This window comes from Arachis stenosperma, chromosome 9 (assembly GCF_014773155.1).
Source record: "Arachis stenosperma cultivar V10309 chromosome 9, arast.V10309.gnm1.PFL2, whole genome shotgun sequence".
Taxonomy (NCBI): Eukaryota; Viridiplantae; Streptophyta; class Magnoliopsida; order Fabales; family Fabaceae; genus Arachis; species Arachis stenosperma.
In genome coordinates, this window is record NC_080385.1 from 30,464,772 (window position 1) to 30,478,890 (window position 14,119).

The 14,119-nt window shown below is 39.2% G+C and overlaps 1 non-coding gene across 1 annotated transcript; it reads right to left on the minus strand.

The window, feature by feature from the left end:
- Positions 1-8,668: 8,668 nt before the first annotated feature.
- On the minus strand, positions 8,669-8,776 carry LOC130952580 (small nucleolar RNA R71). The gene has a single exon (XR_009074759.1). It is a non-coding gene; the product is annotated as a small nucleolar RNA R71 (small nucleolar RNA).
- Positions 8,777-14,119: the final 5,343 nt, after the last annotated feature.

Genomic DNA, 14,119 nt, shown 5'->3' on the forward strand with positions numbered 1-14,119 from the left:
TTCCAGTACAAAGTCATGATCCTTACTGTCCACTGGAGTTTCTAGTATCTCCTTCATGCTACGTTCTTCATTAGATTCTCCACATGAAGCCATGGGGGTTTCTTGAGTGTCCAAACATCTGGAAGGTAATTGATTTATTGCATGCTCCAGTTGATGAAGGGTTGCATGAAATTGATCTACTGATTCCTTGAGGCGAGCCTGTGATTCTTGGGTCGATCCAAAAATTGGCAGTGGTGGTTCTTGGGAGTAATTGGGGTGGAATTGGGGTGGTTCAACATATGGTTCATACGGTTCATAGGGTGGTTGGTATGGTGGATATGGGTTAGGGTCATATGGAGGTGAGTGGCGGAAAGGGGCTTGTGAGTGTGGTGGTTCAAAACTATGTTGAGGAGGTGGTTCATTGGTATATGATGGGGCTTGTTGGTAACTACAAGGGGGCCCACCATACCTATCATCTTGGTATGCATTATAGAATGGTCTTCGTCCATGATATCTTGGAAGGTGTTGTTGCCTAAAGGGTTGATCAGATCCTCTTGGCTCCGTCCATCTTTGATTGCTTTGACCTTGATGCATATTCCTGTTATAGCTTCCTCTTCCTGCAACATAGTTGTAACCAGACTCAAAGCCAAAGGGGTGAGAGTTCATAGTATTAGGAGAAAATAAAAATAAAAACTAACAAAAGAAAGTATTTTGAAAAAGATTTAATTTTTTTTTGAAAAAATAAGATAAGATATTTTTGAAAAAATAAGATAAGATTTTTTTTTGAAAAATATTTACAATAACCAATAATAAGGCACACGTTTGCAATTCCCCGGCAACGGCGCCATTTTGAAGAGAGAATTTTTGCGTGGTCTAGAATTCAGAATAAATTTCCGTTGCAAGTATAGTTTCTAAACCAAGCAATCAACCTTTCTTACAAACGTTTTGGTTGTCACAAGTAACAAACCCCTAAATAAATTGATAACCGAAGTATTTAAACCTCGGGTCGTCTTCTCAAGGAATTGCAGGGAAGTATGATTTATTATTGGTTATGGAAAAGTATATTTTGGGGTTTTGAAAAGGGTTGAACAAATAATGTAAAATAACAAGTCATTAAAATAATAACTAATAAAGCTTTTGGCAAGATATGAGAACTGGAGGTCCTATCCCGGTTATCCTTATCAATTGTGATGAGAATTTGATTTTTCTCCCACTAAGTCAACTTCTAACTGTGAAGGTAAGTCAAGTGGATAAACTAATTTTGATTCCTCAGGTCCTAGTCTTTCCTTGGGAAAGGCTAGAGTTATTGGAACTCGAATTAATTCTTGAAGAATTCCAATTTTTGGTCAACAATGAGTTTGATAACTCAAGAGTTACCAATTAATCAACCAAAGTCAAAAGGGAAGAAAAATCTACTCGAATGAAAATAAATTGGATAAAGCTAAAGCATCCATAACATATAAATCTGAAATACCTCAATTTATATTAAATAAAAAAATCCTAACATGAATGGTTCATAAGCCAAATAGGCAACATATGTAATACAAGCATTAAAGTATCTAAAAATAAAAGAGAAATATAACGTAAAAGGAATATTGAACCTGATGAAGAGTTGAAATCCTAAATCCTTTAAGAGGAATCCTAATCCTAAATCCCTAAGAGAGAGGAGAGAACCCCTCTCTCTAAAAACTACATCTAAACTCTGAAAAGTGAATTATGATCTGATATGAATTGATGTCCTGAGTCTCTGCATGTTCCCGAACTTTAATCTGTGTTTCTGGGCCGAAAACTGGGTTGAAATGCGGCCCAGAATCTGTGCCAGCGACTTCTGTAATTCTGCAGATCGCGCTCGTCACACGTCCGCGTCGCCCACGCGTTCGCGTCACTCAGCATTTCTCGTACCACGCGTGCGCGTCGTCCACGCTTTCGCGTCATTTGTACAGCTTCCAATCCGCGCGGTCGCGTCAGGCACGCGAGCGCATCACGGTAATTCCTTCTATTTCGTGCGGTCGCGTGAGCCATGCGACCGCATGACTTCTCACTGGTCATCTCCTCAATTCCTTGTGTTCCTTCCATTTTTTTGCATGCTTCCTCTTCATTCCTTACGCCATTCTTGCCCTATGAAGCCTGAAACACTTAACATACAGATCACGGCATCAAATGGTACGAAGGAAGATAAAAATATACAATAAAAAGGTCCTTAGGAAGCAAGTTATTAATCATAGGATATTTTTAGGAAGGAATTGTAAATACATGCAAATCATATGAATAAGTGGGTGAAAAGCTTGATAAAACCACTCAATAAAACACAATATAAACCATAAAATAGTGGTTTATCACTCACCCAACTAAGAAAGGGGTATCTCGCAGGTACAAGATACAAGACACAGACTCATCCTAAAGAAATATAAAATAACTCTAGGCTTTTCACTCAAGTGTATCACTCAGCCTCTTTCACTCATTGGCTTTTACTTGAGTTCTCTCAATATGCCTTTTCACTCAAGAAATTACAGAAAGATAAACATTGAAAAGTAAAATACAATCTGTAAAATATGGAGGAGATTGACTTTTCAACAGTCTTTTTGCTATGTGATAAACCAAATTTGCTAGCCTCTGATTCAGTTCTTCATTCTGGTGGAATGCTCCTTTGACTAAAAAATACTGTCCAGTTAGATGAACTTCTTTAGAGAGCTTTTTCACAGAACAAAACCTCAATACACTGGGTTATCACTCCTTGGCTTCTAAATGGTGAACCAACTTTTTTTGTATCTCCTTGCATGTTGCTCTTTCCTAGGTCAAACCTTGAGCTTTGTGCTTCACTAACTCAGCCGTTCACTTTCTTCCATTTTTACTCAAATTAGGGACTTTGGTTTTGACCTCTTTTGTTGATCGAAGGCCTCAGGACAGCAAAACACCAAAAGTCTTCCAATATTAATCCAGATCTGAGCCATTGATATGCTACTTGGTCCCCAAGACATACATGTGACCGTAGATGCACAGCGGTGAAGAACAGACAACATCTTTCCCATGTATCCTAATATGGAGTGGCAGAGAGTTGAAGATGAAGAGAAGAAAATGAGATGCATGTAGAAAGAAATAAAATCATCTTTAGCCTTTGACCTTTTCTTGATACAGATTGATGTCGGTGATTAGACTTCTACCATTTGCTTAATCTTCTCTTTCTTGCTTCTTTGGTGAATAGTTTAGGGAAGAAGCTCTCTCTCACTTCTCTTATTTCTAACCAAGAGGGAAAAAGTGTACGTTGCTTTTGGTGAAAGCACATGGGAGGGAATTGCTTGCTATCGGACTTGGATCGGGTTTTTTCACTTTAGCCCGTTGATTCCCTTTTTGCTTTACTCATTGGAGAATTCAGCTTGTGAGGGATGACTTGGGCTTGGATTGAATTCATTTACCTTTCAGCCCATTTTTGAATTTCTTTGTCTATTTTTCTAGGCTGCTGCAATATGGATTTTTGGCCTGCAACACTCAACAAAAACAATTAAAACTAATTGGGTAATTAGCCTAATAATATAATTTTTGTCATCATCATATATGTTAGTTAATTTTTTAACTCAACAATACATCATCAAAATTGATGGAATCAATATAAACCCTTTACAAAGTGGGTATCTCAAATCAGACAAAAAGAAAAGCAATACAACTAACAAGTTATATTCTAATGTTCGTGTCTACACTAAGAACAATGTACTAAAATTTCATAAGAAATGGAGTAAGTTTACGAGTTTAATAGGAACATATTAGAACTGCTTTTTCCTCTTTTTCTTCTTCTATTCTTGTCGGCGAAGCTCTCTGATGAGCGGATTATTTATACGCTTTTTGTCATTGTTTTTAGGTAGTTTTTAGTAAGATCTAGCTACTTTTAGGGATGTTTTTATTATTTTTTATGCAAAATTCATATTTCTGGACTTTACTATGAGCTTGTGTATTTTTCTATGATTTTAGGTATTTTCTGGCTGAAATTAAGGGACCTAAGCAAAAATCTGATAGGAGGCTGAAAAAGGACTACAGATGCTGTTGCATTCTGACCTCCCTGTACTCAAAATATATTTTTTGGAGCAACAAAACTCCAAATGACGCGCTCTTAATTGCGTTGGAAAGTAGACATCCAGGGCTTTTCAACAATATATAATAGTCCATACTTTATTCGAGTTTAGATGAGCAAACTGGCGTTCAACGCCAGTTCCATGCTACATTCTGGAGTAAAACGCCAGAAACACGTCACAAACCAGAGTTAAACACCAAAAATACGTTACAACTTAGCGTTTAACCCCAAGAGAAGCCTCTGCACGTGTAAAGCTCAAGCTCAGCCTAAGCACACATCAAAGTGGGCCCCGGAAGTGGATTTCTGCACTTAGACTTATTTCTGTAAACCCTAGTAACTAGTTTAGTATAAGTAGAACTTTTTACTATTGTATTAGGAGTCTTGGTCATCTTGGTTCCCTCTCTGGGGCCGGAACCAATGAACACCTTTATCGCTTATGTATTTTCAACGGTGGAGTTTCTACACACTATAGATTAAGGTGTGGAGCTCTGCTGTACCTCGAGTATTAATGCAAAGTACTATTGTTCTTCTATTCAATTCACGCTTATTCTTATTCTAAGATATCCATTCGCACCCAAGAACCTGATGAATGTGATGATTATGTGACGCTCATCACCATTCTCATTTACGAACGTGTGCCTGACAACCACTTTCGTTCTACATGCAAATAAGCTTGAATGAATATCTCTTGGATTCCTTAATCAGAATCTTCGTGGTATAAGTGATGAGCGGATAATTTATACACTTTTTGGCATTGTTTTTAGTATGTTTTTGGTAGTTTTAGTTGAGATTTTAGTATATTTTTATTAGTTTTTAGTTAAAATTCACTTTTCTGGACTTTACTATGAGTTTGTGTGTTTTTCTGTGATTTCAGGTATTTTCTGGCTGAAATTGAAGGTTCTGAGCAAAAATCTGATTCAGAGACTGAAAAGGACTGCAGATGCTGTTGGATTCTGACCTCCCTGCACTCGAAGTGGATTTTATGGAGCTACAGAAACCCAATTGGCGCGCTCTCAACGGCGTTGGAAAGTAGACATCCTGGGCTTTCCAGCAATATATGATAGTCCATACTTTGCCCAAGATTTGATGGCCCAAACCGGCGTTCAAAGTCACCTCAAGAAATCCCAGCGTTAAATGCTGGAACTGGCACCCAAATGGGAGTTAAACGCCCAAACTGGCATAAAAGCTGGCGTTTAACTCCAAGAAGAGTCTCTACACGAAATTGCTTCATTGCTCAGCCCAAGCACACACCAAGTGGGCCCGGAAGTGAATTTTTATGTCATTTACTCATTTCTGTAAACCTTAGGATACTAGTTATCTATAAATAGGACCTTTTACTATTGTATTAGAGGACTTTGGTAGCTATCTTCGTTTTATGCTATCTTAGATCATTGGAAGGCTGGCCATTCGGCCATGCCTAGACCTTATGCTTATGTATTTTCAACGGTGGAGTTTCTACACACCATAGATTAAGGTGTGGAGCTCTGCTGTACCTCGAGTATTAATGCAATTACTATTGTTCTTCCATTCAATTCCGCTTGTTCTTGTTCTAAGATATCACTTGTTCTTCAACTTGATGAATGTGATGATCCGTGACACTCATCATCATTCTCACTTATGAACAAGGTGACTGACAACCACTCTTGTTCTACAAGCAACCAAGGCTCTAGTGAATATCTCTTGGATTCCTGATTGCACGATGCATGGTTGATCGCCTGACAACCGAGTGCTCGCCTGACAAACGAGCCAACCATTCCGTGAGATCAGAGTCTTCGTGGTATAGGCGAGAACTGATGGCGGCATTCAAGAGAATCCGGAAGGTCTAACCTTGTCTGTGGTATTCTGAGTAGGATTCAATGATTGAATGACTGTGACGTGCTTCAAACTGTGACGTGCTTCAAACTCCTAGCAGGCGGGGCGTTAGTGACAGACGCAAAAGTATCGATGGATATTATTCCGGCCTGACCGAGAACCGACAGCTGAATTCCGCTATGCTGTGACAGAGCATATGCAATCGCTTTCACTGAGAGGATGGGAGGTAGCCATTGACAACGGTGAAACCCTACACGAGCTTGCCATGGAAAGGAGTAAGAAGGATTGGATGAAGACAGTAGGAAAGCAGAGAGACGGAAGGGAAGGCATCTTCATGCGCTTATCTGAAGTTCCTACCAATGAATTACATAAGTATCTCTATCTTTATCTTTTATGTTATTTTCGTTCATCACCATATACATTTGAGTCTGCCTGACTAAGATTTGCAAGATGACCATAGCTTGCTTCATACTAACAATCTCCGTGGGATCGACCCTTACTCACGTAAGGTATTACTTGGACGACCCAGTGCACTTGCTGGTTAGTTGTGCGAAGTTGTGTAATGCCATGGAATTGAACTACCAAGTTTTTGGAGTTCATGACCGGGGATTATGAGAGTTGTGAAAAGTATTGTTCACAATTTCGTGCACCAAGTTTTTGGCGCCGTTGCCGGGGATTGTTCAGTTTGGACAACTGACGGTACATCTTGTTGCTTAGATTAGGTATTTTTTTTTGAAATTCTTGAAGACGAATTCTAGAGTTTCATGATGATTTGTTGAAATCTGGCTGGCTGGAAAGCCATGTCTAATCTCATTGGACCGAGGTTTCAACTTATCATCACAAGAGCTTGTTGATTTTATCAATCTTGCTTTTGGAGCAGTGATCTGCTAAGGCTTGGCTGGCCTTTGGCCATGTCTAGTGTTTTGGACCGAAGCTTTCTTTGAAAGCTTGGCTGGCTGTGAAGCCATGTCTAATTCCTGGACCGGAGTCTTAGACTAGCATTGCACTGATTCCTGGAATTCTCATTAAGAATTTTGATATCTTTTTCCACTTAATTTTCGAAAAACACAAAAAAATTCAAAAAAATTTCATAAAAACCAAAAATATGTTATGTTCCTTATTGAGACACTAGTCTCATCTTAAGTTTGGTGTCAATTGCATACATTCATTCATGTATCTTAAGGATCTTCAAGTAATTCTTGATGATTCCTTACTCTGATCTTTGAATTCTTTTGGCTTGAGTGTTTATGTGTCTCATATAGTGTCACTAGTATACAAACTGCTAAGTTTGGTGTCTTGCATGCATTGTTATTTCATTCTTGTTGCATTTTGATTATTAAAAATCCAAAAATATTTTTAAGTTATGTCTTTTCAAGTCAATAATACAAAGAATTGAAGATTCAGAACATGCTGCAGAGGAATTATACAGAAAAAGCTGAGCATTCAAAAATGCCCAATGAAGAAGACAGACTGGCGTTTAAACGCCAGCCAGGGTACCTGGTTGGGCGTTTAACGCCCAAAGAGGTAGCATTTTGGGCGTTAAACGCCAGAATGGAGGCCATTCTGGGCGTTTAACGCCAGGATGGCAAAGGGGGAAGATTTTTTTTTTCAAATCATTTTTTTTCAAGTTTTCTAAGCTTTTCAAAATCAAATCTTTTTCAAATCATATCTTTTCAATCAAATGTTTTCAAAATCAATTCCTTTCCTTTTTCAAAGATACTTACTAACAATTAATGATTTGATTGAACATCTCAAATATGTTGCCTTTTCTGTTGAGGAAGGTTTAATGTTTGAATCATATCTTTTCTTGTTAGACAAGTCATTGATTTTCAAAATCAAATCTTTTAAAAAATTGTTTTCAAAACATATCTTTTAAAATTGTTTTTAAATCAAATCTTTTCAATCATATCTCTTTAATCACATCTTTTTCAAAATCAGTTTTCAATCAAATCTTTTCAACTTCTAATTTCAAAATCTTTTTCAAAAAATCACTAGATTTCTTTTCCACTTTCAATTTTCGAAAATTATCAATCAATTTTTAAAATGTTTTTGACATCTTTCTAATTAATTTTCGAAAATTCTTTTCCCTCCTTCTCACATCCTTCTATTTATGGAGTACTACTCCTTCTTAATGCACAATTCGAACTTTATCTCATCAAGTTCGAATTCTTCTACCTTCTTTCTTCTATTTTTCTTTTCCTCTGACACCTCAAGGAATCTCTATACTGTGACATAGAGGATTCCACATCTTCTTGTTCTCTTCTCTTTCATATGAGCAGGAGCAGAGACAAAGGTATTCTTGTTGAAGCGGACCCTGAACCTGAAAGAACCTTGAAGAGAAAGCTAAGAGAAGCCAAAGCACAACTCTCTTTAGAGGACCTGACCGAATTCTTCAAAGAAGAAGAACACATGGCAGCCGAAAATAACAACAATGCTAACAATACAAGGAAGGTGCTGGGTGACTTTACTGCACCTACTCCCAACTTCTATGGGAGAAGCATCTCTATCCCTGCCATTGGAGCAAACAACTTTGAGCTTAAGCCTCAATTAGTTTCTCTAATGCAACAGAATTGCAAATTCCATGGACTTCCAATGGAAGATCCTCATCAGTTTTTAGCTGAGTTCTTGCAAATCTGTGACACAGTCAAGACTAATGGGGTTGACCCTGAGGTCTACAGACTGATGCTATTCCCTTTTGCTGTAAGAGACAGAGCTAGAATATGGTTGGACTCACAACCTAAAGATAGCCTGGACTCTTGGGAAAAGCTAGTCAATGCCTTCTTGGCAAAGTTCTTTCCACCTCAAAAATGGAGTAAGCTTAGAGTGGAAGTCCAAACCTTCAGACAGAAGGATGGAGAATCCCTCTATGAAGCTTGGGAAAGATACAAACAATTGATCAGAAAATGTCCCTCAGACATGCTTTCTGAATGGAGAATCATAGGTATTTTCTATGATGGTCTCTCTGAACTATCCAAGATGTCTTTGGACAGCTCTGCTGGAGGATCTCTTCATCTGAAGAAGACGCCTACAGAGGCTCAGGAACTAATTGAGATGGTTGCAAATAACCAATTCATGTACACTTCTGAAAGGAATCCTGTGAATAATGGGACAAGTCAGAAGAAAGGAGTTCTTGAGATTGATACTCTGAATGCCATACTGGCTCAGAATAAGATATTGACTCAACAAGTCAATTTGATTTCTCAAAGTCTGTCTGGAATGCAAAAAGCACCTGGCAGTACTAAGGATGCTTCATCTGAGGAAGAAGCTTATGATCCTGAGAACCCTTCAATGGAAGAGGTGAATTACCTAGGAGAGCCCTATGGAAACACCTATAATTCTTCATGGAGAAATCATCCAAATTTCTCATGGAAGAATCAAGAGAGACCTCAACAAGGTTTCAATAACAATAATGGTGGAAGAAACAGGTTTAGCAATGGCAAGCCTTTTCCATCATCTTCTCAGCAACAGACAGAGAGCTCTAAGCAGAATACCTCTGACTTAGCAACAATGGTCTCTGATCTAATCAAAACCACTCAAAGTTTCATGAATGAAACAAGGTCCTCCATCAGAAATTTGGAAGGACAAGTGGGTCAGCTGAGCAAGAAAATTACTGAACTCCCTCCTAGTACTCTCCCAAGTAATACAGAAGAAAATCCAAAAGGAGAGTGCAAGGCCATAACCATGGCCGAATATGGAGAGGAAAGAGAGGAGGTGGACGCCACTGAGGAAGACCTCAATGGGCGTGTGGTGGACGAAATTGTGATCACTATTCTGTAGCTTTTGATATTGTGGGATTTATTCAATAATTGTCCTTATTTGAAGTCACAACTCCGTTCAACTAACCAGCAAGTGTACTGGGTCGTCCAAGTAATACCTTACGTGAGTAAGGGTCGAATCCACAGAGATTGTTGGTATGAAGCAAGCTATGGTCACCTTGCAGATCTCAGTTAGGAAGATAAATTTATAGTTTGGAATGATGAAATAAAAAGGGAATAATAAAAAGGATAGAAATACTTATGCAGATTCATTGGTGGGAATTTCAGATAAGCGGAATGAAGATGCTGCAGAGCTCTCGGACGCCTGCCTTCCTATTGCTTCTACCCAATCCTTCTTACTCCTTTCCATGGCAAGCTTTGTATAGGGGTTCACCATCAACGGTGGCTACTTTCATTCCTCTCGGGGAAATAACCTGTGCGGCTGTCACTCGCACAGCTAACCAGTCTGGAGGCATCACCCATGGCTGATGGCTACATCCCATCCTCGCAGTGAAAGCTACGCACGCACTCCGTCACAGTACGGCCAATCACCGGTTGGTTCCCGCTCCTACTGGAATAGAATCCCTCTTTTGCGTTTGTCACTAACGCCCAGCAGGTTAAAGTTTGAAGCACGTCACAGTCATTCATGAACGGAATCCTACTCGGAATACCACAGACAAGGTGAGACTTTCCGGATTCCCAAGATCCTACTCGGAACACCACAGACAAGGTTGGACTTTCCGGATCCAGATGAATGCCGCCAACTATCTAACTTCTACCACGAAGATTCTGTTGGGGAATCTAAGAGATACGCATTCAAGCTTGTGTTGCATGTAGAACGTAAGTGGTTGTCAATCACGCGCGTTCATGAGTGAGAATAATAATGAGGGTTATTAACTCATCACATTCATCATGTTCTTGGGTACGAATGAATATCTTGGAATATGGATAAAGTGGAGTATTGAATAAAAGGAAATAGAACTTCATTAATCTCTGAGGTACAGCAGAGCTCCACACCCTTAATCTATGGTGTGCAGAAACTCCACCGTTAAAAATACATAAGCAAAGAGTTCAGGCATGGCCGAATGGCCAGCCTCTCTAACGTGATCAATGATCCCCTAAGATGAAGAATGAAAACAAAACTGAGATCAAAGATATCTAATACAATAGATAAGTGTCCTATATATACTAGACTAGCTACTAGGGTTTACATGAGTAAGTAATTGATGCATAAATCCACTTCCGGGGCCCACTTGGTGTGTGTTTGGGCTGAGCTTGATCAATCCACGTGTAGAGGCATTTCTTGGCGTCAAACTTCAGGTTATGACGTGTTTTGGGCGTTTGACTCCGGATCATGACGTTTTTCTGGCGTTTTACTCCAGACAGCAGCATGTACTTGGCGTTTAACGCCAAGTTACGTCGTCATTCTTCGAATAAAGTATGGACTATTATATATTGCTGGAAAGCCCTGGATGTCTACTTTCCAACGCCGTTGAGAGCGCGCCAATTGGAGTTCTGTAGCTCCAGAAAATCCATTTCGAGTGCAGGGAGGTCAGATTCCAACAGCATCAGCAGTCCTTTTGTCAGCCTTCTTCAGAGTTTTGCTCAAATCCCTCAATTTCAGTCAGAATTTACCTGAAATCACAGAAAAACACACAAACTCATAGTAAAGTCCAGAAATGTGAATTTAACATAAAAACTAATGAAAACATCCCTAAAAGTAGCTTAAACTTACTGAAAACTATATAAAAACAATGCCAAAAAGCGTATAAATTATCCGCTCATCACAACACCAAACTTAAATTGTTGCTTGTCCCCAAGCAACTGAAAATCAAATAGGATAAAAAGAAGAGAATATACTATAAAGTCCAAAATATCAATGAATATTAATTTTAATTACATGAGCGGGACTTGTAGCTTTTTGCTTCTGAACAGTTTTGGCATCTCACTTTTTCCTTTGTAGTTTAGAGGTATTGGCGTCTCTGGGGGAACTTAGAATTTGGGATAGTGTTATTGACTTTCTTAGTTAAGCATGTTGATTCTTGAACACAGCTACTTATGAGTCTTGGCTGTGGCCCTAAGCACTTTGTCTTCCAGTATTACTGGTGGACGAAATTGTGTTAATATCAATATGGCATCAATTTATTATTTGTAGGATTGTGAACACAACTCCGTTCAACTAACCAGCAAGTGTACTGGGTCGTCCAAGTAATACCTTACGTGAGTAAGGGTCGAATCCACAGAGATTATTGGTTTGAAGCAATCAATATTTATTTTATTAGTCTTAGTTAGGATGTTAACAAGGATTAATTTGGGTTAAAAGTAAAATTACTGGAATTGATAAAAGAGGGAACAATGTTACTTTGATTTGCAGCACTGGGGAATAAATAGCTTGGAGTCTTTTGGAGATGCTTTGTCCTTTGAGTTTCTACTTTTCCTTGAAATCCTCTTCTCACACGCAGGTTCCTTCCATGACAAGCTCTATGTAGGGTGTCACCGTTGTCAATGGCTACCTCCCATCCTCGCAGTGAAAGCTATGCACGCACTCTGTCACAGCACGGCCAATCACCGGTTGGTTCCCGCTCCTACTGGAATAGAATCCCTCTTTTGCGTCTGTCACTAACGCCCAGCAGGTTAAAGTTTGAAGCACGTCGCAGTCATTCAATCCCGGAATCCTACTCGGAATACCACAGACAAGGTTTAGACTTTCCGGATTCTCATGAATGCTGCCATCAATCTAGCTTATACCACGAAGATTCTGTTGGGGAATCTAAGAGATATTCATTCAATCTGATGTAGAACGGAGGTGGTTGTCAGGCACACGTTCATGGGTTGAGGAAGGTGATGAGTGTCACGGATCATCACCTTCTCCACAGTTAAGCGCGAATAAACATCTTAGATAAGAACAAGCGTGTTTGAATGGAAAACAAAGGAATTGTATTAAATCATCGAGACGCTGCAGAGCTCCTCACCCCCAACAATGGGGTTTAGAGACTCATGCCGTCACAAAGTATGTAATTCAGATCTGAAAATTGCATCCGGTACAAGATAAGTCTGTAAAAGTTGTTTAAATAGTAAACTAGTAACCTAGGTTTACAGAAATTGAATAGACTAAGATAATTGGTGCAGAAATCCACTTCTGGGGCCCACTTGGTGTGTGCTGGGGCTGAGACTAATGCTTTCCACGTGTGGAGGCCTTTCTTGGCGTCAAACTCCAGGTTTTGACGTGTTTTGGGCGTTCAACTCCGGATTATGACGTTTTTCTGGCGTTTAACTCCAGACAGCAGCGTGTACTTGGCGTTCAACGCCAAGTTACGTCGTCTATTCTCGCGCAAAGTATGGACTATTATATATTGCTGGAAAGCCCTGGATGTCTACTTTCCAACGCCGTTGAGAGCGCGCCAATTGGACTCCTGTAGCTCCAGAAAATCCATTTCGAGTGCAGGGAGGTCAGGATCCAACAGCATCAGCAGTCCTTTTTCAGCCTAAGTCAGATTTTTGCTCAGCTCCTCAATTTCAGCCAGAAATACCTGAAATCACAGAAAAACACACAAACTCATAGTAAAGTCCAGAAATATGATTTTTGCCTAAAAACTAATAATATTTAACTAAAAACTAATTAAAACATGCTAAAAGCTACATGAAATTACCCCCAAAAAGCGTACAAAATATCCGCTCATCACAACACCAAACTTAAACTGTTGCTTGTCCTCAAGCAACTAGATGAATAAAATAGGTTCTAACAGAAATTAAGAAGTAATATATATTTTAGAGTTTTAAATGAAGCTCAGATTCTTATTAGATGAGCGGGGCTTGTAGCTTTTTGTCTCTGAACAGTTTGGCATCTCCCTGTATCTTTAGAATTTCAGAATAATGGCATCCTTAGGAACTCAGAATTCAGATAGTATTATTGACTCTCCTAGTATAGTATGTTGATTCTTGAACACAGCTACTTATGAGTCTTGGCCGTGGCCCTAAGCACTTTGTCTTCCAGTATTACCACCGGATACATAAATGCCACAGACACATAACTGGGTGAACCTTTTCAGATTGTGACTCAGCTTTGCTAGAGTCCCCAGTCAGTGGTGTCCAGAGCTCTTAAGCACACTCTTTTGCTTTGGATCACGACTTTAACCACTCAGTCTCAAGCTTTTCACTTGGACCTTCATGACACAAGCACATGGTTAGGGACAGCTTGATTTAGCCGCTTAGGCCTGGATTTTAATTTCCTTAGGCCCTCCTATCCATTGATGCTCAAAGCCTTGGATCCTTTTTACCCTTGCCTTTTGGTTTTAAGGGCTATTGGCTTTTTCTACTGCTCCTTTTTTTTTTTTTTTTTTTTTTATATATATATATATTTTTTTTTTTTTTCGCCACTGATTTTTTTTCGCAAGCTTTCTTTTTCACTGCTTTTTCTTGCTTCAAGAATCAATTTCATGATTTTTCAGATCATCCATAATATTTTTCGTGTTCCTCATCCTTTCAGGAGCCAATATTCATCAAATTCAAA